Source organism: Aythya ferina (assembly GCF_964211825.1).
Source record: "Aythya ferina genome assembly, chromosome: 1".
Classification (NCBI taxonomy): domain Eukaryota; kingdom Metazoa; phylum Chordata; class Aves; order Anseriformes; family Anatidae; genus Aythya; species Aythya ferina.
The window spans coordinates 69,957,080-69,983,190 of NC_140296.1; the positions used below are offsets into that span (position 1 = coordinate 69,957,080).

Consider the following 26,111-nt stretch of genomic DNA (forward strand, 5'->3'; position numbering starts at 1 on the left):
GTATCCTTTTTTGTGACTGACCCATCTCAGGTGCAGGACCCTGCACTTGGTCTCTAATTTTCACCTGTAAGATGTCAACATGTATGTTGTTGTTTTTCCCCAAAGACATCTCCATGCAGTCAATACCTCCTCCCCCCCCCTTTTTTTTTTTTTTTTTTTTTCATAGAGGGCAACTACTCCTTCACCTTTCCTGCCTCACTTTTCCTCCTGAATAGTTTATAGCCATCAATTGCAGCACTCCCTTTGTGTGATTTGTCCCACCAAGTATCAGTCAAATCAGTTTTCCAGCTGTGCAGTGGCTACTAGCTCCTCCTGTTTGTTACCTTTGCTGTGAGTGGTTGTATAGAGGCACTTAATCCGGACCAGCTATCCATCCTTTTTGACCAAGCCTTTTTTGGACAGCTGGAGGACATTCCTCACCTCTGATAGGTGCACTCTACCACCCTGTTGCTCACAAACATATGAATAGCCTGGTCTAGGGCCCAATCACCCAGGTTTGTTAGTTTAGGGCCTAATTCACTAAGGCAGCCAGCCTGCCAGAGAAGATTCTCCTTCCTATCTATCCTAGATAGCCAGGCCTCGTTTCTCCCCAGTAACCTGTTTCATCAAAGTACCTTCCACGATCGCAAAAGTCAAAGCCTTCTTGATGACAGTAGCTGGGTAGCCAGGTGTTAAACAACAGGTTTTCCAGTCCCAGTCTTTCCAGGTGGGAGGAAGGGAGCGGGGAGGAAGTAGGGAACAAAGAAAAAACAAAACCCCTGTCCTTCACCTTACACCACTCTGAATCATTAGGAATCCACAAGTAAATCTCATGGAGTGAGATGTAGCTTGTGCTTTCTGCTCATGCTTCCCACACACACCCACCCCAGGGAAAGTGTATTCATTCTTTTTAAACCACTTAGTTTTTCACACTGCTAGATAAACACAAAGACCTTGTAGCTACTGAATTGGATTTTAATTTATGTGAAAACTTCTTTGAAGCATATAAGTTCTATTTATGTTTTTTGTTGTTGTTGTTGTTTGTTTGTTTTTGTTTTTGTTTGTTTTTGTTTTTGTTTTTTCCTAAGATGCCTTTAGCTTGAGAGATTCTTGCAGTCCAAAGAAGCTTTTGCATAAATAAGTTCAAGCTAATGCATCGGAAATACAGAACACTATAAAAGTGCCCTGTTTTAAATCCTTAATAGCTGATCGTTACAAATGAAATACAGGGAATCAGACAAAGTATTATTTCATACATTCTGAATAACCCCAAGTAATACCCATACCCAATAAATAGCCATAACTGCTGCCATAAAAAGGTACACCTTTGCATACAACAGGTGGGTGATGATTAGTGGAGACTTCTTGTCAAATAACTTTTAAATTGTGTTTTATATTTTGAAATTGCTGTTTCAGCAAGAACCTCAGCTTATGCAATGCTCTCAGTCCTACATCACAGGACTGCAAAGCAAGGTCAGTATCTGTTTTCACACATTCAGGTAAAGCTCTGTGGGATAATGTTAGTAACAACACATTCTAAAGTAAGTCCTCTGTTGAAGGAGACATTCAATGGCAAGTAAAAAGCTATTCTATAACAAAAATAAGAAAGCAAGCACTGCTTGTATTTCAAGAATATGCAAACACCTACAAAAATAGCTTTTAGCAGGAGAAGGGAGTAATAAGCATGAATTTATAGGAAGGTCAAGTTTCACTGCGGGAGCCCCCATCAGGTCAAGGGGTGGGTCAGGTGAATACAGGCATTAGCTGATGTTTCTCAACTTTTTCACAAGAGTAACACACTCCCAGCGACTTATCCACAGGAAGAGATGTTCAGGTGTCTAGCTCTTGAGTTAGATGATCAAAGAACAGCTGGCTTCAGAAACCATTTCAAAATCAACACTTCTGCTTTTAATTGTCACTTTCCCCCCAGTCAATCAGTTGTAGGTGCAGAAGTTTCACAAGTGTCTACATGAGAAGAGCCAAGCAGCCCCATGGCAGTCTGGGGTTCAGCCATTACCCCTTAGGTGTGAGCTGATGAGGAAGGACCACCACCCAACCTGGACATCAGGTTGATGAAGCAAGGCCAGGCAACAGTAAGCACCTGAGCCCCTCAGCATGGGGAAGGGATTGCAAGCGAGATAGCAAAGAAAGGTGATCACAGGCTGATTGGGGCAATTTGTTCACTCACAACAGTAAATGAGAAAAGATGCACCAGATGCCATAACTGATGAATATGAGTGAGTCTGTGCATGCTTGTTTTTAATGAACTGATTCAGCTACATCTTCTCCTGTACAGACTAACTAATCTGAGGATATTTACTTAATGAATATTCATGAAGCTCTTTTGTTTTTTAAACATCATTGACTTTTTTTAATGTCCTACTGAGCCCTGATGGCACACCAGAGAGTGCTTGTCATTGGTATATTCTTCTCAAGACAAATGTGTATTTGTATTTTTTGTGTTTATTTTTTTTCTTTCTCAAATACCAAATTTGTTGGGATTCACCTCAGCCAGCCATGCTGCATAGGCTGTTGTTAGTCAGATGGCATTCAAAAGAGAAGTGGAGAAATAAATGTCCCATACCACATGAAAATATTACCTTTTTTTTTTTTTTTTTTACATACATGGCTTTGTAGAAGCTTGGCCTCATTCTGCCAGGATATTAAATAATCTCAAATGCTCTAATGGTTAGGGTTTGGTTTCCAGCCCTCAACAGACATCTACTCTTGGTTCTCATTATTCCAGATAGTGTCCTCTCCTCTTCCAAATAGTGTTCCCTTCTCCCCCTGTCCCATCCTGCTTGACTAATGTAAGTGCAGAAGTGGAGAAAGATAATTGGTTTTTTTGGTTTTTAAGTCTGAATGTATGAGTGGAGTTGCAGCTGGATTCCAGGAGTTGTAAACCTGCTTTCCCCTGGTGCTAGATAAAACTTCTGTCTGTCAGGCATCTGTGTGTGGAAAGAGTCAGTCACACCTCCACAAAGAGGTAAAACAGCAAATGCTTTTTGGTGGGAGAATTATCCCACCAAAATGCTCTTCTCTCCAGCTCTTCAGTCCTGACACACCTCCCCTGGCCTTTTGAGACTTCAGGTATTCATCCTCACAGTTCTGGGGTCTTCCTTTATGTCTTGTATGTGTAATTATATTCATTGCTGTCCTTGGGCTCTTGAAATTTGGAGTCTGAATTTTAGACTTTGCAAATCTACAAGCTATGCTTGCATTTGTTCCCAAAGTTCATTAAATCAGGTTTGGGCTTTCTAAAATCTGTGTCTGTCATTTAGACTCATAGCTTCTTAAGAAATCAGGATTCAAACTAAAATCCTGTGTTGTCTTGAAGATGAATATAAGTTGTTTTTTTTTACAGTTGTGTACTGGGTCTGGCTGGGATGGAGTTAATTTTCCCTGCAGCAGCCCATACAGCACAGTGCTGTGCGCGTGTAGCTAGAATGGCACTGGTATTACACCGGTGTTGTGTCTATTGCTGAGCAGTGCAGGCACAGCATCAGGACTCCCTGCAAGCCCCCCAGAGCCAGTAGGCTGGGGGTGGGCAAGTGATGGGGAGGGGACATCGCCAGGGCAGCTGACCTACACCAGCCAAAGGGGTATTCCTTACCTTGTGGTGTCACACTCAGCAATATAAGGTGGACAAAGGGAAAGGGAAGGGGGGGCTCTCGTTATGAAGACATCTGTCCTCCCAAACAACCACTATGTATATTGAGGGCCCATTTCCCAGGACACCAGGACATGGTCAAACATCACTTGTTGATGGGAAAGAGACAGTAATTTTTCTCTATATCTGTGCTTCCACACAGCCTTTGATATTTTTTCCCCTTCCTTTTCCCTTTAATTAAATAATCCTTATCTCAAACTGCAAGCCTTTTTTTTTTTTTTTCTTTTTTCTTTTTTTCTTCTTCTTTCCAGCATACTTTCTGCTCCCCCTCTTCTTCTGAGGGGGAGTGAGAGAACAGTTGTAGTGGAGTTCAGCTGCCCAGCTGGGTATAACTACTACAAGGCAATAGAACCATAAAGAGAGAACTGATGCTTTAGGTGCTTTAGAGTTTGGTGATACTTCACCAAACTCTGCTGCCCACTTCTCTGTATCATACTCCCCTCTTTTTCACCTTTCTCACCTTATCTACACAAGCACACACATACAGACTCAGACTTGCACATCTTCTGTGCTTATAGGCCCTCATCTACAGCAGCCCCAGCATTGCCAACTGGTAAGTACCAGAAACATGCCCTTTGAAGCCCTTCTACTCCATCTCTCCATCTCCAGTGCCAAAGATATCTCTGCTTGCTACCTTCACACACACACACTGAGGTGCACACCATCCTGGCATTCACAACTTAGTTTTCACTTATTTTTTCTGTCTTTTCTGCAGCTTTCTCCACAGCCTTGTCCTTAATGAAATACATTAAACCCAGTCCTTGCCACTGTAATTGCCTCTGGAATGAGGGTATATTAAGACTTCTTTTCTGACAGTAAACACCAACTCACAAGAAAACAGAAAACTAGACTGATTATAAGAAGATTTAGCAATAATGTTTTCATTTGCTTTTTTTTTTTTATCTCTGATACAATATTTGCAATAAATCAAATTCCAGTTTAGCAGAGAGAATCAACAGTGGCTATATTGACTTTTAAAAGATATTCATGTCAAATGATAATCAATCAGCATGAATATTTTGAAAAAGCCATATGTTTTCTAAGTGAAATTTCAACTATTTTTTTTTTTACAACAGTTGTACACTTCATATGCGTTTGTACACTTTGTATGATAGATTCTGATAAGCTTGTCATTAGCCACTGAGGTTGGGAATGTAACAATTAAATGAATGAGTACTAACAATACTTCTATTCCAGTAGTGTTTTTCTTTGTTGATTATGAGTTTGACTGACACTTTTGAGAATCAAAACTTTTATATCACCCTGCAAATCTAGCAGTAGCCCTTCTTAAATAAAAATGTCTCATGTAAGATAGCTATTGAAGAGAGTGATTGACAGCTTGATCCATAGCCTACTAAGGTTAACGGAACTTTTAACTGTTGCTGGCCTGGGATGAGGCCCTGAAACGCAGAAGCCTGAAATTAGCTATTTAATGTACAGTTCTCTCTAAGTAATCGTTCAGTCACTTGCAACAAAGAAAGCTCAACTTATCAATCAGGGAATGGATAACCTGCTCTATAAACACCTTCCTTCTTCTATTTATGAATAATACAAATGATTATTAGAACTGGTCAAGTGGATTTTACTCTCCATATGTTATGATTGGCAGAACTGCAGGTATAACTGATTTCATTCTTATTCTTTGTCTTGTGGAGACAGCTTTGTAGTGTCCCTTGTATAGGCCTTTATTGCTGCAAATGTGGGAGAGAGATTAAAAAATAAAGAAACTTTACTTCGTGGTAAAAGCAAAAGATAAAAGCAGACAGTAGAAGTCTCAAAGGCAGCTCTTCACCTGTGTTTTCTTCTCCAGGGAAAATTTCATCAGGAAACTATTTTTTCCTTAAAAATCTCCTGTTGTACTTGTTAAGGATCTCAAAATGTCTTTTTTAATGATTTTCACATTGCATGGAAAATAAATAAATAAATATATAAGCAAAAACACAGTCTTTTCATAGTTCCATATTTAGAAGTTTCATGTCTATATAACTTTAGGATGCTCTTGAATTAATTAGTCTTGCATTGGTAATGTTGTATTTGTTGCTCCTCTGGCTTTTATTTCTACTTCTGTGTCATTACACTGCTGTATTGGTGATTTAGGATTGGCTCAATCAAAAATTTTGCATTAATTCAAATTGTGAAGGTTTGGCCTTTGCCTAAGGTTGCTACAATGTTATCTAAAAGTCTTTAAAAAGCAGCAATTGGACTTAATTTAGCATTTAGCATTGCACATGATGTTATATATTTTACTCACTGCTGAATCTGAGATCTTAATGAGAATTTTAAGATACAAAATTGGATGACTATTCACATGTAGCAGAAAGGTGCAAGTGGCTTTTTAGATTTTAATTTAGCATACCTTAGAAAAAGTGTGTCACATACTCGTTAAATGCTAGCACGGTCTCTCTAAGTTTAACTTTTACTCTTTCACATCAGGTCATGTTTCCAGATTCCTACCATGTGGTAATTTGTAGGTCTTTACCTCTAGGACCCTTTTCTGCTGCTAATATTCACAACATTTGTACCTTGTTCCTAGTAGCAACTCCATTTCAGTCAATACCTTCTGTGAGATAGTTACATTGGCAAGAACCAAAATCTCTTCTATTAACAGTTGCCGGATGATGGATTTATCCCAATGCACATCTTTCCATTACCTGCCGTAGAGGCTGGCAAGTAAAAGCTACAATGTCAGGTAGCTCAGGAAATAGTAGAGGACATTACTATTTCAGTACAGTACAAGTGTTTAGGAAGTTTCCAAACCTTCCTATTCAACAACAATATTGATATGGGATAACATGCAACAGCATTCCTGAAATGTGAGGAAGCCTATCATGACCAAGGCTGCCACAGCATCCCACTGCAAACCAGAGGCAAGAACCCTTGCCAATTGTGCCAAGTTTGGCAGTGACAAAATCTGAGCTGGTGTCAGCCAGGATTCATTGTGGTATTTACAAAATAAACTTGGCAGAAGATACCAAAATAGTTTATCATCCATTATATCAGAGAAACAGTCTTAGTCTTCTTGAGACAAACTGGAGCTGTGGACCTGTTTCATTATTTCACAAGAGGGAAATACATAATCCCAAGTGTGGATAGGTAAATTGCATCAAGCCAAGGATATCAAAACACCTGAGTGTTTTGATACACTACTATGTTCTCCCAGTGTCTCTGCTTCTGAGCAGATGAATCCTCCTGAGTACATTTCCTTTTTGAATCCACCTTGCAAGTTGAGTCCATTTAGTCTTTTTATATCTTGTCACACTAAACATTGGTAGAACGATATTCTTGGACAATATCCTTGTATAGTGGACAATATCCTTATATAGAAAAATTCTGTATGATAGTGGGACATTTTCTATTCAGTCTGTTTTTCAAACCTTTCCCCATTCTTCAGAACATTATCATCTTGTGTTTATCCCTTGTGGAGAGGAGAATCAAAACTGCCTTTCTGATTTGACCTCTAAAGACTGGCATTTGGAAAACTTGCAGCTATGCTCCTCCCCAGTGTGAAGGCTTCACAAACTCATCTACTTTTTCTTTCTTTAACAGAAACAGTCCACAGCTACATTTGTGGTGTTAGTTTTAAGTACCCTTAGTTACAGGAAGTTCCCTTCAGTTTATTCATTTTTTTCAAGCCTGCCTTGAACCTGGGGAACACAATCCCCACCCCCCACACACACACCCCAAGAACAAAACAATGTATAGTTTTGTGCATACAGAGAAGAATGTATTTTTAATTAAGTATAAAATAAAGATTTTCATCTGAGAAGTACAGAACCACCACCTACATTCTAATTCAATTCACTATCAAACTTAATTGCAGGCCTCCTACAAGTAGGAGCAGTTAGAGTGAAAAAACCACCTAAAGAGTTTTCTGCTCTTCATGTTCACAGCTTCAGGCATGTCTTTTGCATATTATAAACAGTGTGAAAAATTATTCCTTCAGTAGTATTGATTCAAAACATAAATTTTCTTAGAATAATGATGTACAAGAATCATAGAAGAATTATAAAGCAGCTTGAAGAGAAAAAAAAAAAAAGAATATACATCTTATACATCGTTCACTAGATGGAGGCTGCTAAAAGCATGTAAGGATATTAAAAATATTTCCTATACATCTTCATGCAGCAGTTGCATACTTGTCAAAATGATGAAAAATTTTAGGCAAAGCTGAAGCCAAACTTCTGGATCATAGTTTTAATCTGTGTCTTGGTCCACTCTTGTTAGAATTCCTCTCCATGTAGTCTTTTTCTTTTTCCTTTTTTTTTTTTTTTTCCTTTTTCTCTTTATTTTTCTTTTTAATAACAATACCTCCCAGGAAATATATACTGTTAAACATATGTCTACTAATACAAAATACTGGTACAAATGTCTTTTGTGTTAATTCGAATTTATACACTCCCAATACAGGTTTTTTATTGTATCCTTATTTTTCAGTTCTTCCTCTGAGATAAAGCATGCCTGTTTGCTTTTCTAAATGACTCCTTTAAAAAGAGGAAACCTCAGTAAATGTTGCCTGTGTTAACACAATAGAAAAATAGAAGCACATTTAAATGTGAAGCATACTTTGTTGTAGTTTCTTCTTATTTATGTGAATAGATAGATTAATTCTTGATGCCACATATTGAAGGGCACTTCTGTGAAAACTGAGTCCTTGAGTAAATCTGAACATTGCCTGTAAATATCTCCCCAGCAGACTCTGAACTTCAGGGCACACATCAGGCTTTACACATCTGGAATTAATTAATCTCTCTCAAGCTATCTCCAGACTGTGTCAATCCATGGCACAGGCTTCATCAGAAGCCTTCAAGGAACCATCTTAGGCTCTCTTTTCCCCTTGAAGTCACCAGAAACATTGAAGCAGGGAGGCTGCATAGTGCAGTGGGACTACCCTGTCTGCAACGAAGAGCATGCCTGAAGAGTACTCTCAATACTGAGCTGATGAAATTCCCCTCCATCAGCCTCAGGGAACCCTAGCAAGGGTGCAGAGCTGACTTTTAGCTTTCTCAAGCATCATTTAAAGTAGCTGACAGCTGCTTTGGTCTTGCCACTCTACTCTGTAGTTACAGCTGTAGAAACTTTGGATTTAATCATGTCATCTGAGATAACAGAAACCCCTTTTGCTCAGCTGTAGGCTCATAACTCAGGCCTGTTATACATAATGCTTAATCCCGTTCTTTAACATCATACATTTAAAAATCAGATCCATGGTGAGATTTGCAGAAATAAATAAATAAATAAATAAATAAATAAATAAATAAATAAATAAATAAGGATTACAGGATGATAATAAATACCCAATCTTCCAGAAATGGAGGATTTCTTAAAGCATAATGAAATGTTTTTCGCATTGTCACAACCTTAAAATAAAACTGCATTTTATACAGGTTTAATTCCTTTGTGCAAAACCTAAAATCTTACCACCACCACCAAAAACAAATACAATAAATAATGTTTTATGACAGGAGCACTCCTGAGAAGTTTAGAAATTATAGCAAAGAATACTTTTTTCATTGCTCCTGTTTTCTGTAACTTCTGATTTTCTCAGATATTGGGCAGCCAGTAGACCCCCTTTTTGCCCTATACTTGAAACAATTTCTGAAAATATGAGTACCACTGGCAATTATTCTGCACCTGCTTCTTGGTCCTCCTGAGGAAAGAGGAAATTACTCCCATAGTTTCATCTGAGCTTAAACCAACAAAAACATCCCAATACAGTTTCAAACATGTTAAGACCTTATTAAGCATTGCATTGTAAGATAATTTCTTCCTATCAAAACTCCTGGAGATAAACTTCTTTTGCAAGCCCATGAATTCAAAAATATATGCACATTTCCTCCACTGCTTCCCAAAGAATTTAACAATCTGGCAAGGAAAATAAATAAATAAATAAATAAATCTTAAGTGCTGCAACCTACAGAAATAAAAACTTATTGAAGACTTTGCTTAGTCAAAGTCAAAGACAATAAAAAGTCAATGTTCCCATTGCTGGGAAAAAAAAAAAAAAAAAAAAAAAAAAAAAAAAAAAAGAGAGAGAGAGAATTTTGAAGTCACGATTTTCTTGAGGTAATTCCACTTTGACAGTAAGATTTTTGTAAAATACTATCATTAGTATTTGAGGTATCATTAGTATTTGAGGTATTTTTAATTATTGACACTGGCTCACAAAAAAAAAAAAAAAAAGAAAAAATAAATTCATTGTCTGCTTACTGTAAACTTCAAGCTGATATAGGGTAGATGATGTAAGATGCCATTATCACTTTTAGCATTTCTTCAGAAAGCTAATCTGAAATACAGCAATGATGAGGTAACTTTAGCATTATGTATTCAGAAAGGCCTTCATCTTATACTATTTCATTTGAATTTCTGTAAGTAAAGAAGGCCTTAAGTCATTTCAGAGTGGAACTGACCAAGAAAAGAATAATGTTGAAGATTTTTTCTTTACATTCATTGTTTTGTAATGTAATGTAATTCATAAATCTTTTTGCACATTAACACAATGGTTTGCCATTTTTTATTACTTCCTATTTGCTTTGTTCTTAAAGTCATTTGTTATTCTCCAATTTAGAAAAGCTGTCTTACAGTTAAGGCAGAGATAATGAAATTTTGGTCTACAAATCATAAAGTTCTTTGTGTGTGTGTGTTTTGTTTTGTTGTTTGTTTTTTGTTTGTTTGTTTGTTTGTTTTTTTAATAACTGTATAGTTAAATTACTAGTTGACGCTATTCAGCAAATACTAAACAAATAACAACAAATCCATTTAGCAATAGTCAAGGTGAATTTGAGAATTATATGTTAACCAAAGAGGGGATGAGATCTTCTTTAGCCTATCACACTTAATTATAATCTTAAGATTTTAATAATGGGATGTGGTGTCATTTATGGCTCCTGGTATTGGATGAAAAATGCCACAGACACATTGTAAATAGTACAGATCACTAATAATATCACTATGGCAGTTAAGGTATAGTCAAAAATGCTGGGTTTTATCTTAATTGACCAATTTTATGCCAGTTCCACTCTGACATGTGAAAGCCAACTCAGATTTCCACACCTACCCTTCAGGACTCTTTGCTTGCTTCTTTTTTCTCTTTCCCATTTCTTCGTCATTTTCCCCCAGTTCTCCACCACATCATATTACCAGACATCCTGTTACTGGATATTTAGATCACTTTCTATCAAGAAGAGAAAAGGAAACATATTTTTAACTTCGAGTAAGTAACGTATTTTTAAACATGAGTAAGTGAACTTTTAAAGATTTTCCTCCCTCCTCTACTTTCTCTCTTTAATAATAATAATAATAATAATAATAATAATAATAATAAAAACAACAACAACAACAGTCTTTTGACATCTGCAGCTTTTCACACTTCAAAATCAATTTGGTAAACTGCTTAAAAGGTATTTTTTTTTTATTATTATTATACTTAAAATCAGAAAAATGGGAAGAAAGAGATGTGGTAGGGAAGTGCTTCTTTCTTCCCTTGAACCTTCTGCAGTAACTTTTGCTTATTTAAAGGAAATGTAAAAATGACAACCAATCAGAATACAATATTTAAAATATTTTTATCTAGGTTTGCATGACTTCAAAAAAAAAGAAGAGATAGGGTTTCGGCCTCAGAAGTTTTACTATATGTAATTTAAGTATACTTGTTTTCTACTATAAAACTACAAATGCGTTTATATCATTTTTTCATTACAAAAAAAAAAATGTACAATGATTTGCAGTATTGGAGACAAGAAAATGGAAAAGAGGGAAGATTTATTTGTTTCACTGCAATATAGAAAATTTGAGGTTTGCATCTAGTACCACTTATATATGCTTAAGTAAAAGCAAAAAATAAAAATTAAAATTAAAAGAACAAACTAAACAATCAACTGAACAACAACAACAACAACAACAAAAAAAAACAGGAAAACCTCTTTATGTCTGTGGAATTAAACATGTACTTTTTTCACTGATGAAAGAAAACAGTTTTCTACCTCTGCAGCTCTATGTAAATGCAGCCTCAAGCATTACTATTACAGGATCTATGATGATTTCTAGCTTTGATGTTCCTATTCAGAGTTTTTACTAAGTTGACAACCTTAGCATTAATAATGAAAAGTGGCAGTGTTATGAATCAAACGTTCAACCAACCAAATATAATTAAAGCCTGATACAATCCTAATACTGCAAATACTTAAGCACCTGGAAATATTTTAATGAAATATTGACTTAATGGTAAACAAAGTGTCTACAAGATGTTTAGCCCTCCACTCATTTTTTCTTGAAATATGTTATCCAACAATGTAAATCATAAGTTGGCATGCCCTGATGTTTCTAGGATCATGGTCCAATCTTCTGTGTGTCCATTAGGTAGCTAACTTTTCAGCAGTTTTGGTCGGTGGAGTGTTCTGTTGAATGCTTAGTTGCTTCTTGTTCAAAGCACAAGAGCAACTGAAGAAATTGTGCTTCCAAAATAGTAAGTAAATGAAAAAAAAAATAAATACTTGTAATAATACCAAATTGTTAAAATAAATGTATATGAAAGTGCATCAATTTGAGAAAGAAGCAAGAAGGCTAGTAAAGTTTAAAATGTCCCCACTCTGCCTCTGTAAAGTCATCCTGTGAATTAAGGCATGCCAGGAAGATCTTGTACTTTAGTGTTAATAAATCCAGTGTCAGCTTTCCAGTGAAAATCCCTCACCTTGTTCTCTTTGAATAGTTTGTGGGCCCAATCCACGCTCCCTTCAGTCAGAAGATCACACTGAAGGACAAACATAAAAATGTCCTCTATATCCAGGGTGAAATGAATCTTCTCCTCCAGTTTTCTCAAACTTAATTAACCTGAAAGCATGCCTCATTTGGTGATTTTGCTGCATTGCTCTTTACAGGTCATTAATGAATTAATTAAACTATCTTAAAAGATCAGGGGCTGGGACTGGTTGGACAAGGTCACTAACACCCAGGGAGAAACAAAGTGTAAAAGATGTGTGCAAGAGGAGAGGAGGAAAATGGAAAACAGAGAAGGCTGGACAAGAAAACTGTAACGTTATGGGCAATGCAGCAGTGCAATGTTGGAAAGACTGGGGCTTAGCGCAGGGATGAGGAGGCTGGGAGTGGGACAAGAAGCTATGACCTGATATCGGAGCTGTTTGCATAAACTGACTAGAAAGTCAGAGCTCTGAGTGAGAAAAGACTTTGGAAAGTGGCAGAATATATTAACCATTGTTAAAATACTACATTGCTGCTCAAACCCTGGGAATCCAAGACACTCAGATATATCTAATTCTCTGCTATCAACAAAATGTCTGGTGAAATGTTTTATTCTTTTCTAGCACAGTGTTTTAAGAGGTCATAGCCAGTAGTGGTCCAAGGGAACTTGGAAGTGGATAGGTTCAATACAAGCCATTGAATCTAGCAAAACTTTGGATGAAGATCAAGAAAGGAGGCTTCTTGTTTTATCACAAGCAAACAACTGCCTAAATGCAACAACCACAAAGCTTTGACCATTTCAGCTTTTGTCATTCACTGCTATCTGGAGGGAACTGCCAAAAGTGTATTATCCCCTGCTTGCAGGGCTTCAGGCTTTGTGAGATTTGATAGTCTCCTGCAGGGAAAATCAAGGCAATCTGCATTAACAATGCACCACTCTGTACCGAAAGACACCTTGAAGAACACAGGGAACAAAAAGGAAGTTTTCAGCTCTTAACATTGTATTCTGCTGGTTTTGACATGAACCTGTTTAAAGAATTACCCTAGACAATCAATACAAGAGAGAATCTGAAGAGCCTCATTTAGCAGGACAGGCTAAAATGAATGGCAATTCTCCTCCAGAAAAAGTCTTACAAAGGAAAAGATATACAGCTGACAACTGAAAACAGAACATACCAGATTTAGATTTAGGTTTAGATTTAGAGCTGTTCTTGATTATATCCATCTAAGTCTTATTGTAGATATTAGAAATACAGTAGGTAGATTTAAAACTTCAGATCCAGGACTGCCTATCTGTGGAAAAGAACAATCGTGACTGGTTGTGTAGATATTCAAGGATGGAATAGATACATAATTATGAATATTAGTAAGAATATCAGCTATTGCTGAAGTTCATTATTGCAAGGTTGACGGGGTGCAACAGCAAGAGCAGTATATATATACCAAGTTTAACCAAATCCTGATCTTACTGCCATGTTCATATGTTGTTGCAGTCCTGAAAGCTATCTTTTATGTCTATGTGTTTTCACAGCCATACAAATATATCAGAAACATTTTTATAATATTGTCTGCTGCATTAAATTATCCAGGCCTTGATTAAAACCACTTAAAATTCATAATTTATGGGTGGCATTATAAAAAACACCACAAGGATTGACAGATATTTGAGTGCTCATGGGAACTAATTATGATTGCCATTTCTGATGCAGTTATCTTGCAAGAGTATAGGTCACTCTGGCTAGTATTTAGAAGTTATCAATTCTATTGGCTTCAGCAAAAAATGTGTTTAATGATTATTTAAAAGAACAAATTGCATTTTCTGACATTAAAATTAAATGTATAGGAAACTCTTAGAATGCTAATCTCCAAAGTAATTCAGAGAGTAAAAGAGAGTAAACTAGAGGGGAAAAAACTGTGATATGTTGAAATGAGCTAAATTGCATATATCTCTTTGCTTAAAGTAAGAAGGGAATCATATGAAGGAATTAGTGAAACAGAAATGAAGACTGCCTGAGGATAGGTAGCTACAGCTGAGATAAACCAGGTAAATGAAGCTTGATTCAGGGAGAAATGCAAGGAGGTTAGAGATTTCATAAATTCATTTGAATATGTCCTCAGAATAAAAGCAGATTTATTTTGGTTTGGTTGTTGTCTTTTTGTTGTAGTTTTAGTACTACGGTTATGCAAATGTGCTGTTTTTAGCACATAAAATAATTGCTTTGGCTTTGGCAGTTACTTTATGTCAGTAATTAATTACAATATCTACCAAAATCAGTTTAAATCAAACCAGGTTATGAATAAGAACTTTTTAACCTTCTTAATTTAGGGTAATGTTTCTGAAAGTTCTGAAAGTAAAAGTCTTCAAGGCTGCAGCACAGTTTGCCAAAATTAATTTCTGAATAGATTTTTACAGATGGCCCATGCATCCTTAAAATTGCAAAGAAATGATGACCAAACATAAAACCAAAACAAAACCAAAACAAAACAAAAACCACAACTCAAAGCATTGCTTATAGGTGATTTGTCATTTTCAATTTGGTATGTATCAGTACTGTTGTCCTTATCCTAAAGAAACTCTTACAGATTAATGGAAAAGCAACCTGCTTTCATTACATGTAATTTTTCAAGTCCTTCCAAGGTCTTTGGTTTTAATAGTCCATCCTATTCGTTTTCTGACAACTTTAGGGAGTTGCACTCAGAATCTCATTAACATTTTATTTATGTACAAAGACACAAAGTTTTCCATAACTGATTGGCAGTGCCATAGAAACCTGACTCCAGGGGCTAAACCATGTAATGGCTTAGCTCAATAGCCTTTTACCTAAGTACAGCACAAGTCTGTTTATTCCCATTACTCCTATCACAAAATTACTGCATATTTGGCAAATTATTGGTAGTCGAGACTTGAATTCTGTAGTCAAAAACAAACAAGCAAACAATAACAACAACAAAAAAAATCATAAAAAGTGTAGACACAGTATGTTTTTCGTTCCCTAGTTTTTTTGCTGAAACACTTTTTATTGGAACAACTGGACACAGCAATCTTTACTCCATGTTGACAGAAACTCTTGGAATACCTATTTAAACACTGCTGACTTCTACTCTGGGCTAATCTAATGCCATTCTGAAATATTATGTAAATTGCACATCATCAAATGGTCAAAAACTAGTGTTCAGTAAGCAGGTGCTGTCAGCGGGGACCCAGCCATGGCACTCGTTTAGAGCATCCTTCAAGGAAGATTCAAGGTCTAAACCTTCAGACCAGTCTTATTCCTCAAGCCAGCTCTTCCAAACAGGTTGATGCACACTAAGCATTAATGATCTTAGACTTGTGACCAACCTGTGTAAATTATGTACTTCCCAAATCTGTCTTGATGGTATTTAAAATCAGTACAGTTACTGAAGAAAAATATGAAAACATTGCTTATGTGTCTTTCCCAAAATTAACTCTTGCTCAGGTAGCTCTTAGACAAAACAGGTCCCAACTGTGATAGCTATTCTGTATGTGGTCAGGTTGCAAAGGTGCTTATCCTATTTAAATGGGACCCTATGTATGAATTTCCCGTTTCCTCCTCACAAGGATGAATCATATCACCCCCGCTGGTTATTTCTAACCTGTTACTGTTTTGTGCATGCAGTATACATATTGCAGCATTCAGATTGTCTGTGGAAGCAAAGCACAGGGCAAAGATAATGCTGGCTGTGGGGAAAAAAAAGGAAAAAAAAAAAAAAAAAAAGGAAAAAAAAAGGGGGGGGGATGGTGCCCATCTGGTGCCAAATTAAACACCTAGTTTTTGAGTTCCTAAGTCCTTCAGAAATGTAAACGTTGCTACTTGTTCTTCTTCAGATTTAATATGAGTGAAATATAAAGAATGTTGTTCCCATGTTCTTATTAGACCACCAGTGCTGACAGATTGTGTTTGCTTACGTAAAATTAGTGTACTTAGGACAAACCTAGTGTACTAGGTTACTTAGTGTGCTGGGACAAAACTCTCAAAAGTGCCTGTTGGTAAATCTGTGGCATGAATATATTTATAAGGGGCCTTGTATGCTGTGGATGCCTGGTAGCAGTGGTCCCAAGTGACCTTATTGAGATTGGCAATCCATCAGTATTACCAAGGCATTCTTACAGCTGTAATGTGGGCTGGTGACAGAGCGTACTGTACTTAGAGCTTCTTTCATGCTCATCCAGTTTTCCTTGTAAATAGGTGACATAAGTGACTTAGAAACTTGTACCTCATTGATTTTCAATAGAATGAAATGCTTTTGAAAGTGTTACCACCAATATTTAGGCTGCATTCAACAGAAGACATCGTCTAGGCGAGAGTTCGCAACATTTTTTAATGAAATCAAGGCATGGTTACAATTCCCAGGCCTTCAAGGACCGGAGATGAAGACTGTTCATACAGAAAACAAGTGGTGCAACCAGATGTACAAAAAAATTACCAGCTGCCAGCTTCCAGTTACTCTGTTTCACAAGAGCAGCTCTTAAAATATCTGAGCCCTTTTTCATGAATGAAACAGACTTGGCCCTTTCAATCAAATATATATGAAATCTTAATGTTTTACAGACATACAGGAAAAAATAAGTTACACTCTCTTCTGTTTGCTTCTATGTGAAGACTGGAGTGCCAACTAACACAGCAGCACAGTCATTAAATATTTTTTTTTAAAAAGTAGATTATCCCATGTTTAGCCATTCTCAGATTGTCCTCCTCTTATAAGTAGTTAGCTGAAGTTGCTGAATTTTTGAGAACTTTTAACATTACAATTACTGTTCATTTCATGTGTCCTTTAAATTGCACAGATCTGACACAATTCTCAATCTCTGTTTGAATGGACCATGTCTTTCATGTTGATTCGTGGGTCGAAGTATGGCAGGCCATTCTACTTCCACCAGAATTCATACATTATTAGGTAATTTCACTGGTATTTATTTTTGATGAAATAATGATGACATAGATGAAATAGCTCTTCAAAAAGTTAGCATGGTTGAAAAATAAATCCATAGTTTGGTCTGGCTTCATTACACAGAACTCTTTTTGCTTGCCAAAAACTAGTTAATTTCTGGCATCAGTGAATGTAGGTATGTTCCTTTACTATAGCTGCTCCACTTTATGTTCCACCAAGAACTGTGAATGAAACATTACCCTAGAATCCCTGAACCTCTTATGCTGCTCACTCCTTTCTTCAGAATTTTATGAAAACTTCTCTCTTCTGTTCTTCATGCTCACGCTTCCTTTCTGCATGGGAAGATGCAGAAAGACCTTCAGGCCTTTGGCCAGGAGTGAAGAGATTTATTAAAACATGTTACTGTAAGGTATTCAGGGAAAACAGCTCTAGTCTTTAATTTGCAACAGGGATGGCACTAGTAGTTTTTCTGACAGTATGTAATTTAAGAGGAGCCCCTTGAAAATTCAATGCATATTATTCTCCTATAACTTAAATATTTCACACTGCAGAATATCAGATAAAGAGAATTCATCAATAAGCAAAAGCAAATCCTTAGAGAGAGCAAGCAATATCAACAGATGGGCTAAATCTCTGATTTTATGTCTTTCACAATTTTAAGCTAACATTATTGGCAAGTTAAAGCCAAGTTTATTGCCAGCTGAACTAAAAGAAGGAAATACTTCCGATGAACACCAGTGAAAGTTTGTGAGTTTGCAGTACAGAAATGAAAAATATTACTCATAAATAGGGATGAACATATGAGAAGTAGTTGGATTTGGATGAGATTTAGGCTGGCTTTTTCATTCATCACAAAGGAACTAGGAAGTATTAAAAAGGCTGACTAAATAATCCGGAAGGGCAGTACATTAAAACAAAAAGGGTTATTAGGAACAGGAAAGAGGGAGCTTTTAGTTAGCACAAAATTAATTTATTAACAGCACATTGCAACAAAGGCACTAGGGGATATAAGGGAGAAAACATGAAATAAATACCAGAGGTATAATCTAGGGAAATCAATAAAGGTAAGAGGGATTGCTTTTTTTATGAACATACATTTTAAAAAGTTGTTATCAATGAAATTGGAAGAGATGAAATAGTCCCTGTTGGGAATGTAAAAAAGACTGATAATAATCCAGTAAGAAAGGCTTGAGTAGGCAAAAGAAGGAGCTAAAATAACATTTAGAAAATGCATTAACTTTTTCCAACTATCAAATATCTTAGAAATAAATAATTAGGAATGCATATGGATCAATATTTTTCTTCTAGCAGATAAAAAGCAAACAGAATGCAAGCTTCCATGTGCTTCAGACTACCAGATAGCTCTGTAGAAAAACATAACACATCTACCTACAATGTAAAGTGAAAAATAGCTGTGCATGACAGCTTTAATCTGAAAGACTACACCAGAAAACCCCTTCTGCAAACACTATTATCTCTGGGAATTTCTTGACATTGCCTTTTACAACTTCTTAGCTCAAAAAGCATTGCTTCTAGCATGCAGAAATTCTATGTGAGATAGAAAATTAAAATGTAAAAGAAAAAGTAGTATACGGTTTTTGAATGAGAGCAATCACTTATTCTTTTCCATTTGTGGGAAATTGTGAATATATGTTACCAGCCACTTCCTCAACACAACTTCTTCATTAAGCCTTTAGTAACTTGATAATAATTGTTTAAAGGTTTGACCAGGGATCACTACTGCCAATTTGTAACAAGACTTCATGGAAATTTTGGTGGACTAAGGAGAAATAATACAGATTTAGGTTTTATTTTACATACTCAAAAATCTCTAAATAGACCAACCAAAGTAATTACAGGCCTTTTATCCTGGCATTGATCTCAATCAAAGTAACGTGACATCTGATCCAGGAATGGATTAATACAAACATAAAGGATAATATAATTAACACCAATAAACATTGATTCATAGAAACTAGCTCTTGTCAGACTAACTCAATATCATCTTATGAGTTTATACATTTGTGCTGTTATAATGGACATTTTTAAGACATGTCACTTGATGTAATATGACATTTTGATTAAGAAGCTACAGTGATAAGAAAATCATTGTGGCATATATGAAAGGATTAAATTTTGACTACCTGGTAATATTTAACATCGCTTAAAAACATTATTCATCAGGACCTTCTGTTCAGATGCCATGCTTTCTGGCTTCATGCTGTTTAGTACTTTTTATTAATAACAGAAAAGCAAATGTAACATTAAAACTCATTACGTTTATAGGTGACACAATGACAGAGGGAATCGTCAATAATGAGAAGGACAAGTCAGGATGGAAAGACGTTCAGATAGTTTTGTAGCCTGAATTCATGTCTAATAGGTATTTCATTACTACTGGACATCTGTTCGGGATTGAAGCCCATAGACTTTGCTTTCCCAGAACTGGAGACCTCTCATTCTGGGTGCTGCAGGTCTAAAGGTTCTGGGATATTTCTTGTCAATTAATAATCTGTTTAAAATACACTCCTGGTGTGGCCAAAATACTGAGCACAGATATTGGGTACATAGGCAGAGAAATATCATCTAGAAGAAAGGCATTTATTCTATCTTTATATCATAGGCAACTGCTATTAAAATAAGACCTAACTCTGATGACTGTAATTCAGGAGTTATTTTGAAAATGCATGAAAGAGTAAGAAGATTTATTGGAGACCGGAAATCATTCCCTGTATTAAGAGACCATAAGTGTTTATCTTGAAGGACAAAGGGTAGTTGATTAACATCTCTACATACCTACATAAGAAAAAGAAAACCAATCAGTCCTTCAGTCTAGCAAAGATTCATTAAGGCTCAAGGTCTGAGTTTATGCAAGACAACTGCAGATTAAGAAAAAAAGCACCTGTTTTTATTAACGAAAATGAGTAAGCCCTGAAAGAACTTCAAGGACTGCAGTACAACTCCCATTGCTAGAAAATCTTATATGAATATAGGATGCCTTTCTGAAAGATGTTCTACTTTATCCATAATTATTGGGTTTATAGTTCAGAGAAATCTGATACTGCAGAGAAAGTGAGACCACATGATCACCATAGACTCTTCCAGGGTGCAATAAGAAGAACTGGGGTAAGCTTCCACTGGTGAGATACCATTTCAACCTCTGAAAAGATTATAAGAAAAATTATGCCACAAGAGCATACGTTAGCGACAGATGAGGTGAACAAGATGTCACTATAGACAGAAAGAAATGGGCACAGTTAAGTGAAATATGTCAATAGTACAGTCACAAATGGTGGTAAGGCCAAAAAGAATCAATATTTCAGGTCAAATAAAATGTTGCATTTCCATGATTAAAAAAAAAAAAAAAAAAAAAAAATTAGATCACTTCATTGGGAAAAGTTGACATGGGAATTTTTGATAAAATGAAAACTATTTCAATTGTTTCTGGAATTACAAGTTCACCAAACACAGTCCTGTGGAACTTCAGAACAAACTTCAGTAAAAGGGGCCTCCTGCCAGAAAAAACAGCTCTCGTAAGAAATTCATTCCTAATTAAATAAAGTAGTGATGAGCATTTACAGATGACATAAAACTTGGGGTTTTATGCACAGTCCTTAATGTTGTATCTTTCCAGATGTTCTACAGTATTTGATACTCCACGAAGCATCAAGAGTGTTCTGTTCTAAAAGCACTGCACAGCTTCCCATCAAAAAAACTGCACTCTCTCAAAAACAAACAAACAAAAAACAACCAAACAACCAAACAAAAAAAAAGACCCTACATAAATGACACTCATTTTCACTACAATCCTTTGCCTACTTTCACTGCCACAGGCATCTATTTTAATAATAGGTAGTTTAACATAGGTAATTTATTATTGTTTTTTATTTCATCTGCTTTTGCTTGCTTTATTCTTTAAGAAGAAAAAAAAAAAATCTAGATATGGTAAATAGCAAGATCTTCTTACAAATAAAGAGCAACGGATCATGCATGCTACACCATATTCATTTATTGAATTTCTCTCAGCTTGATGCATGAATGCAAAAGGAGGTTATGTGTGAAGCTTTTCATCTATTAAGTGAGGAATCAAGCTGGACTTGTAGCCATGGATCAAATTCTTGCCTTTAGTGTAATATATATTTTTATTCTCATTATATGTCTTGATGAAATTGCATTTTTTGAGGATTTTCCAATATTATTAGTACCTATAATAGTCAAATTAAAAATCCATCATCTTCATTAGTATCCTATTTGAAATCCCATTTTGAATATACAAAACGATACTTTATGTTCTAAAACAAAAATGTCATTATGCCTAAACACAATAGGCCTGAACAGTCTGAAACAAATCCAGATGCTTGTAATATTCTTGTAATAACATATAGAGAAATAATATACTATAGGTTCACATAGATTTCTTTGGAGGAGAGTATTGCGTGCAGTAGCAGGATTGGGAAGAATGAATAGTAGGATATGGCAGAGCAGGCTATATAAGTATAAAAGCATGTAAGTATATAAGTACACAAATAAGCAAAACATTCTTAGATAAGGAAAATAAATGCTATCATCATTCATATTTTTTGTTGCAAAGCTTGTATTTTCAGAAATAATTTTGGAGGTCAGTTATATTAATGTCTGTTGATCTATCTCCTGTGTACCCTCAAAGAATTCCATAAATTTAACACAGGATTTGGGCTACAGCTACATACTGACATAATGATAACACTGGAATCAAAAGTAACTGCTTTTGAAAGTGCTGGTACACCATTGAATTGGTTAGGGCACAACAAATAAAAGAGTCTTTTAATTATTCGATTTCAGTTGTTCATTAAAAGTTCAATCATACAACCTATGTATGCAAATAATTCTGAAAATAATATCATTAGAAAGAAATTAGAGCTTTACATAACTTCATTGTTTTTCCAGATTTAATGATAAATGCCAGAATCAGAGAATGAAATAACTGTAATTGGTGGAAATATAGTCAGTACCTTTTAAAAGCAGGTAGTAGTTCATTTAACAAAACTGTCATTTTACATAAATCTTTTGAGAATGCTCCTTGTATCAAAGAAAATGAAACTCCACTGTGTGGAGTTTCAAAAGAACAAATAGCATAAATACAAATTTTGATAGTGATATAAAGAAATTGATAGCTTCAAATAAAAATATGATCCCTGATATTATATTCTTCATGTCATTACACACACACCAAACCAAACCAAACCAAACCAAACCAAACCAAACCAAACCAAACCAAACTTTTAAGTTTTTCTGTTCTGATAATTTAGGACAAAGTCTTGTTCTTTCCTGAGTTTCAAAAAAAAAGTTCTGTTCAGACAACCCGGGATCTGGTCTTTGCTTTTCCCACTCCAGAGTAATATGACAATATTTGATTTTTATTACACACACTTACAAGTATGTATTTGCATATAACTACACATGATGTCTACCAGAAGAAGCAGTGCTGTTGGTGTTAGGTCTCTTTTTTTTTTTTTTTTCTTTTTGCTGTATACTGGCATAGATATGACTGTCTATGATAGCATAAGTAATCAATTGGCACTCATGGTGTGCATGTATTTCTGGAAAATCTGTGTTGCAGGTATAAGCACTAAAAGCCAGCTCTGGGCTACACTGTACTTGTGCTTGTGCATGTGTACAGGCACATACACATACACACACTGGTGAGGCCAAAGGCAATTATAAATTCACAAACTTTGAGATACAGAAGGCTGCTTTTTTTTGTTTGTTTGTTTGTTTGTTTTCCTTTTCTTTCTCTGAATTGGACAGGGCTGCAGGATTGCATTTTGTATCACAGTCTCTATTTCTGACTGATTTTGTACTGAAATATTCTTTCCAGATTGTGCAAAGTCTGGAACCCAAAATCAGCTCTTGAACCTGAAACTTGCATGTTTCCTGTTGATACCAGCACTACCACAAGTATGAGTCCCAAAAACTTTTGTACATATTGACTTAGATTAAAATTTGTTTTCCACTGGTTTTACTTGTCATCTGTCTGACCAATGTATTCAACAACAGGAGCAATCCTTGGCTTTATCTAACAGTTTTCAAATCACCCATAATGCAGCTCTACCACGGCATCAAAGAAAAGAATTGTAAATGAAGGCATTTGTCACTCAAGGACACTACTGTGTGCCTGATGGGCAGTGGCCAAACTAGTAGAAAATTTTCGACTTATTAAGAAATTAGAGAAGCCTAGTTCAGGAAAGAAAAAGGGAGAGTTTGATAGCTAAATTTAAAAAGCAGAGTGGGAGGAAGTGAAGAGTGAATGGCATTATTAAATAGGGTCTTCTCTTGGCTTCCAAATAAAAACAAAATGGGAAAAAAAAATAATAATAAATAAATAAAAAGCACTGAAGATCAGAAAATTAGGTTGCTTGCTGCTGGGTAAATTTGATAATAAAGACGATACCTCAATGCACTCTTGGTGTTTTTGCTGATAAAGAAATACTCATGACATACTGTATAAGTCCTCCTTCTAATGATTATGTTTTTTAGTTTTGTTTTGTTTTGTTGTTGTTGTTGTTGTTTTTCCTCTGCAATAAAACTATCAACAACTTGGATAAACTCTGCCACTTGTTATTCCCCAGTTCTGGTGATGGAGAATTTCAGTGTAAACTTCCACTTACATGCTGAAATTGTTCTATGTGTACATTGTAGTTTAATATTGCATTCTCTGTAAAGTCTTCATCCTTAACTTTTTTTTTTTTTCTAAGATAATTGGGATTGCAGTACATGTTAACCTCAGAGTATAATGGGAGAATGAATCTATGTATTATATAAAATGATTTGCAATATATCATGTTGTATTTGTGTAAGCTTTTCTTAAAGTAAAGTAACCAATGGCATTCTACTCAAATATTTCACCTTTAAAGGCCACTGTTCTTGGTGAAATATAAGCAAACTCCCAGCAGTTCTGTCACCCATGGCATTAGTCTTCAACAGCAAATAGAAATGGACTATAGCCTAGTTCATCAAAATCCACAGTAGTTATTCCCTAAAAAAAAAAAAAATCATGATTGTTCCAAATGGTGTCCTACTTTCATTCTAAATTGTTAAACGAATACAAGTCCTATGGGTCACAGACAACAGTCCTTTTGGTTTCATGGGAAGCCTGGCTGCACTATTCCTGTTACTCCAGATTTGTTGCCTCCAGATGCATTTTTGTTCTCATTATAGAAAACTGGTCAGGCACTATTTTGCCTCAAGGTAATTTTCATTATTGCAGTGAATTGGTCTGATAGTTCAGTTAAAAGTTAGTTTGCCTTCCTAGCAAATTCTTCAAGCTGTTAAAAAGTAGAATTCCTCTCTGAGTTTCAAAGTGAAGTTTCTTACTATTAGCTATTTCAGTGGTTCATAGCCAGGCAATCACTCTGTGACTACTTTTAAACCAAATACACTGATTTAATGATATGCAGTTTGGAAGGAGGCTTTCCCATCTTGTCTGCACTGCAGGGTTTTGTCACATAGTGAGCCCCAGCTCCTCTCCTAGCAGTCACAGTAATGGCAGGCGGAGCTCTGAAGGCCGGTGAAGGAGTGAGGAGGCTGAGTGCAGTGTTTGAAAGCTTTTTCTCTCCTTCAGGTTGCTTGTGCCTGCAGGATGAACAGAACAGATCACAGGTCAGGTCTCTTTGAATAGAGTTTCTTTGTTCTGAAAATTAGTTCTCCATAAACCTTAAATACCTGTCAAATTATTTTGTGTGTATAGAGAAAGTCATATATACATAAAATGGTTACTTTCCATTAAACTGAAGCAAAGTGCTTTTAGATATATAGAGGATAATGTAGGTTTGTAGGAGTAATTTAGACTTTAATAACAATAATGCATTTTGAAACAATACATCAAACAGACAGCCATTTCACAGACAAGCCTGTTCTTCTGTATGCGAAGAGACAATCCAGGTGTCTCAAAAGCAGCTGACTTTTCTGAGGATAGAAGAACTGAAGTGGTCACTTAGTTGCAAAACATAATTTACCATAGCTATTAAAAATTCATCTAGTACATATTGTACAGAAAAGTGCTTGGTTTTGACAGCAATACCAACATTTGTGCTTTCAGTTGCCATTTCAGCAGTAGTGATTTTCTCCTCCTCCTCCTATGCATTTCCATCAACATTCATATTCTCCAAGATGTGTCCTCTCCAAGTACTGTGAGAGTACTGTAGGAGAAACAGCTAATTCTAATCTTAAAGTTTTACCTCCCCTTTGTGCCAGTAATTCCACTGAACCAAACTGTTCTCCCAATGTCTTTGTGTATTGTCTGTCAGCGTGTAAGGTAAAGTATGGCACAGAGAGTACAAGTTGGTTATGTACAGCCGCTGCCTTTGTGACTGGGTCTCTCTTTTTCATATGAGAATTTTTGTGTGAATTTCAGACAAGAAAATAGGTTAGTGAATAAATGAATGTAGACAGTCATTATCCTAGGATTAATTCACTTCACTGGGTGCTTATTAGACAGCTATGGGACTTTGTTGGGTATTTGGGAATTTGCAGTTCTTTGTAAAATTCAGTCAAGTCATGGTTTCTGCAAATAAAGGATATTGTGGTCGTTTCTTTATTTGAGACAAAAAAAAAAAAAAAAAAAAAAAAAAAAAAAAAAAAAGTAGGTCTGTTGTAAGAAAAAGTAGTGGAAGGAATGGAGGACTGACATGAACTGAGAACAAGCAGATAAAAAGTTGTGCATGGTTTCCAGAAAGAGGGCATAAAGTTGAACCATGAAACAAGGGAGAAAAGTAAATAAAATATCCTTTAAAAAGCTGATCTAAGTATCTACAGTGTCTTTGGCCACATTTGATACTATCATACACCTTTTTTAATCCTTGGCAACAAATGTAAATAT

General features: G+C 35.8%; 1 protein-coding gene across 2 annotated transcripts in view; it reads left to right on the forward strand.

Annotated features, from left to right (window-relative positions):
- Window positions 1-26,111, forward strand: part of GABRG3 (gamma-aminobutyric acid type A receptor subunit gamma3) — a 342,220-nt gene that overhangs the window by 295,273 nt on the left and 20,836 nt on the right. The gene's annotated exons all lie outside the window — the stretch shown is intronic.